Here is a 4473-nt window from a genome sequence, read left to right as displayed (position 1 = left end):
ACTGCAACTTTTGTTTTATAATAATTAATGTTCCCCCTGTACTAAAAAATGAGGATATCAAAAGTCACCTCAGAGCTCCATGGCGTATAAAAACACTTGTGGTGACTTATAATACACAAAAGCCATGAATATCCTGTAAATTATGTCCTTATAAACCGTGAGTTCTGATGTTATCAGTTATAAACGGTGAATTGTGGTGTCATTTCTGTCACATGACTCACTGAAACTTGTGTATTATAATAAATGTTCATACCTCCCAACTGTCCCTTTTTTGGAGGGACAGTCCCTCTTTTGACAGCTCAACCCGCAGTCCCTCATTTGTTCTGGAAAGTCCCTCTTTTCTATGCACTGAACAGCCAGAAAAAGAAACAAAGTTTCTCACTTAATTGGCTTTTAGCAGAGAGCCCAGAACAGCTAACAGGTGCAAATAAGATACTTTGTAACAATTTTGAGACACAAAAACACAGTTTAGATAAGGAGAAATATTTTCAGACTTTCAAAACCTGCCAAATTTTGTAAAACAAACATGGTAAATAGGGGGTGTGGCCACAGAAAGGGGTGTGTGGTCCAAAAAATTGCTGCGCTATGTGCGAGAAAATTTTTTTTCTCCCTCTTTTTACTTCCAAAATGTTGGGAGGTATGAGTTCCCCCAGTTGCAAAATATGAGAATATTAGAAGTCACCTAGGAGTTCCATGACCTGTATCATGAAACTCCTCGGTAACATAATATCCTTATAATTTACAAGAGGGGGTACTTAATTCACTATATATTTTACAATACAGGGTACATTATTTACTATACTAGGGGCAGTAATGAAACAGAGAAAGTACAGAGAAGAGCGACTAAAATGATAAAGGGAATGGAAGGGATCAGTTATGGGAAAAGGCTGGTCAAGTTGTGATTGGTTACACTGGAGAAGAGACAGTTTAGGGTGATATGATCACTATATATAAATATATAAGGGGCAGTAATGAAATAGAGAAAGTACAAAGAGTAACTAAGCTGGGAATGTAGTGTTGCCCTGCACTGGTAAAACTGATGAGTTTACCCCAGAAATGTTACTACAGTTCATATAATGAGGCTGCTGTGTAGCCATGGGGGCAACCATTCATTTTGAAAGAAAAGAAGGCACAGGTTACCAGCAGATTCTCTGTGGAATACAATGGATTTAGATTGCTGTGTAAGAACTCAGATGCTACCGAGATCTGAAGCAGTTTGCGTTCCAGTGTGACAAGCGGGCAGAAAAGATACAAACGGCCATATTGGATACTGAAACAAACTGGGTTACTTTGCACCTGAGGGAGAAGAGGGGACAAGATTGAGAAAAGGGGCATCGCAATTCTGCAGGACTGTAGCTTGTCACGTTCATATGCTCAGCGCATTCCTCTCATCAGCCCTCCATTTACCCTCAGAATAATAATCTTCATAATTCCCCCCTGAAATCAACTGGGGTTTTATTTTGATTCATTTTGTATGACCTCCCAGTATTAACCCTAGTGGGCTCCTGGCACTTCTGTAAACCTTACATTTCAACCACTTATCATTGGTATGTAGGTATTAAAACAGACCAACTGCACAGAAGTATTTCCATGATCTATTGCTGAATAGGGAAGCGGTTCCACAAGGGCCAGGTTCTTGTGTTCTGGTGGGTGCGAGTATTCTATCTTTATTGGTGCAATTATCCTGGGGCACAGAAGCAACAAAATGCCCCTGGAAATTGTACACAAACACTGGCACCTACGGAATGTTAGTGGAATACTACTCCAAGCAGATGTAGGAGCAAACGGGAGGAATGCTGAGGGGCAGTATGTGGGGCAACATGCAGGGCTAAGTTAATAGAGAGTGCTTGTGTGTAAATGGGGCTAGGATGAGGGCACATCGGGGGCTTCTATATGGACTGGGGTGGCTACTGGTGCTACAGATGTACTGTAAGTGCAGAGGTTCTACTAGTTCTAGGGATATACAGAATCCACTATTTTGGATTTGGCTGAATATGCAAATTAGGGGTGGGAAGGGGAAAACATTTTTTACTTCCTTGTTTTGTGACAAAAAGTCATGTGATTTCCCTCCCCACCCCTCATTTGCATGTGCAAATTAGGATTCGGGTTCACCTGAAAAATCCTGAATCCCGAACCGAATCCTGGATTCGGTGCATCCCTAACTAGTTCAGATGGGAGAAGACACGTGCCAAGCTTTGCTGTTGGCAAGACGGGCATCTGGTACAAACTGTACATGGCACAGGTGGGGTGTCTTCCCTTGTATGGAGGTTTATTTGGTTGGTAATCTTTTTAACTCTTTCACTACCAGACATTCTGCTTTATTGTGCCAATCAATTCTCTAGCACCATAGGACCCTCAGTGAGGAAGGTCAGTAAATGCCACATTTCTGCCCACAAGATTAAATACAACTATTTTCCCCCATCTCCTGGTCTGTCCCGGCTCCTACTGGGCAGCTTCTTCGACTGTGCAAGGTGAGTTCTTGGGAGCCAGAGAGTCTCTGTTTGGTTCGTCTGTGCAGTCAGAGAAAGGTGCGTCCCGTGCTACAGTAGGCGGTACACCGGTGACCAAAAAGGGGGTATTGTCTGTGTCTGTCCCAGGAGATTTAGCAGCGATGGAGATGTGCCCATTGGTTCCACTCTCCAGACTCTGGAACCTGCAGAACAGAACACAGTCTTATTCACTACAAGGTTTCTCCAGGCACTATCAGACTTCATTCTCATCCACAAGCTCCTCCCAGAGCGCTCATGAGTGCAAAAGGGTGTTGGTAGGGCAAGTGACATGGAACCCTGCTTGGGTCTTGGGGGAGGATAAGTGTATATTCACATACACACATGGGGCCTATGGGGACCTACCTTCTTGTATTCACTGATCATTACATCTCTAGATATAGTGGACCTTTTCCCCTAGTAGGGTGTATATTCCGCATATCTGCCTACAGAACATATTGCCTGGAGAAACATTTATAGGCCAAAGCAAGACCCACAATGACTACACAGAGCACATTATGCAGATGTAAGTTTTGGGCAGTTAGTGGTAACCTGTGGCTTGGGGTATTATTTCCAGAAGGACAAGGTATGAGAATACTCTGGGTTGGGTTTGGTACTGGCATGCTGATCGTAATCATTCATTTAAATAACATGCTGTTGCAATAGTGATAGTTATAATATGCAGACAATGCCCTGCTAGTGCCCATGTGTACCTGCCCATCTCCACATCCTGAATGGTTTCAGGGAGTTGCACGAAAGTAGTCTCTGTGAGGAAGAAAACGCAGACTCCGGCGATTATGGACACGCAGCTAAATATCACAGAGGGCAGGAATAGCCAATCATCTTCGAGCAGGATGACCAGCGGAGCCACGGCGCTGCCCAAGCGGGTCATGAAGGAGCAGAAGCCAAGGCCAGTTTGTCTGTAGATGGAAAAGAGGGCATCATAAGCCACTTGGGTCAGTGCTGTTCCAGTTATTGTTCCAGTCAAGTGCCAAATTCATAGACAGACACTTCCCTAGTGTCTTAGTAATGATCAATGCAACCTGAGGACCATGTGCCAGAATCCCCTGCCAACTTGCTGCCACCTTAACTCCACCCCAGGCAACGGTTAAGGAACCTATCAAGGCATCTCCTGTATGACATTTGACCCTGACAGTTTCAGGGCAGGATCTTTTGGGTCCTTACACCAAGAGCAGTTATGGGTAATTAATGAGTCCTGGCTATAATTAGTGAGTGTCCTGTGCCAGGGGTGCCACATACCTAAGTACAGTGGGGTACAGCTCAGCAGTGAACAGGAATGCAGTAGTAAATGCAGCTTCTGAGAAGCACTTTCCCAAGATGGCCACCACTGTGCGTAAGTGTTCCAGACCTGTGGAGAGCAGGGGTCATGGATCAATGTGGAGGGAGGGGAAATTCTACTAACATTTATTTACCCCCAAGCAATGCAAAACTCATTTCATATAATTTTCCCTTGAGGGGACCCTTATAAAGGAGAATTATAAAGAACATAATTCTGGGTTACTAGTTCTACCTATTAACACCCCAGGCAGCAGTGCCACTAATCAGTCCACCTACCAGAATGACCATTTGTGATATATTTTCAGGGTCACTCCCAGCTTCTCATATAACTCCACCCACTTGCCAGTATTCCAACCCAAAGCATAGGATAGGTGGCAAGTAGTAAGATAACTGAACTCACCCTTCACCTCAGTCACATTGCCACTGAAAGGTCACTATTATTACCCATTTGGTCCCTTATTTACCCGAATAGGCGACTCCAGTCTTTAGTTTGCAATTGTTAGTGGGACTGGGTGCTACTTACCTTCATAAAGGGAGCCCTAACAGCCAGGGAAGGGTAAGGATCATCTATGCAGTCTCGAGAGCAAACATTGGTGCCCCTTATTGACCACTTGAGATCAGAAAAAGCAGCACAACCACTAGCACCTCTTACACCAGAGAAGGCAGGGGGCATAACAAGGGTATAGGG

The 4473-nt window shown here is 44.2% G+C and overlaps 1 protein-coding gene across 1 annotated transcript in view; it reads right to left on the bottom strand.

Moving 5' to 3' along the window:
* slc22a7.L (solute carrier family 22 (organic anion transporter), member 7 L homeolog) overlaps positions 1-4473 on the bottom strand; it is a gene marked incomplete at its 3' end in the record, with an annotated part of 32225 nt that overhangs the window by 18867 nt on the left and 8885 nt on the right.

The sequence above is a fragment of the Xenopus laevis genome, chromosome 5L, assembly GCF_017654675.1.
Source record: "Xenopus laevis strain J_2021 chromosome 5L, Xenopus_laevis_v10.1, whole genome shotgun sequence".
In the NCBI taxonomy this organism is placed as follows: Eukaryota; Metazoa; Chordata; class Amphibia; order Anura; family Pipidae; genus Xenopus; species Xenopus laevis.
The sequence above is the reverse complement of the archived record's forward strand: the minus strand, read 5'-3'. Positions and strand labels throughout refer to the sequence as shown.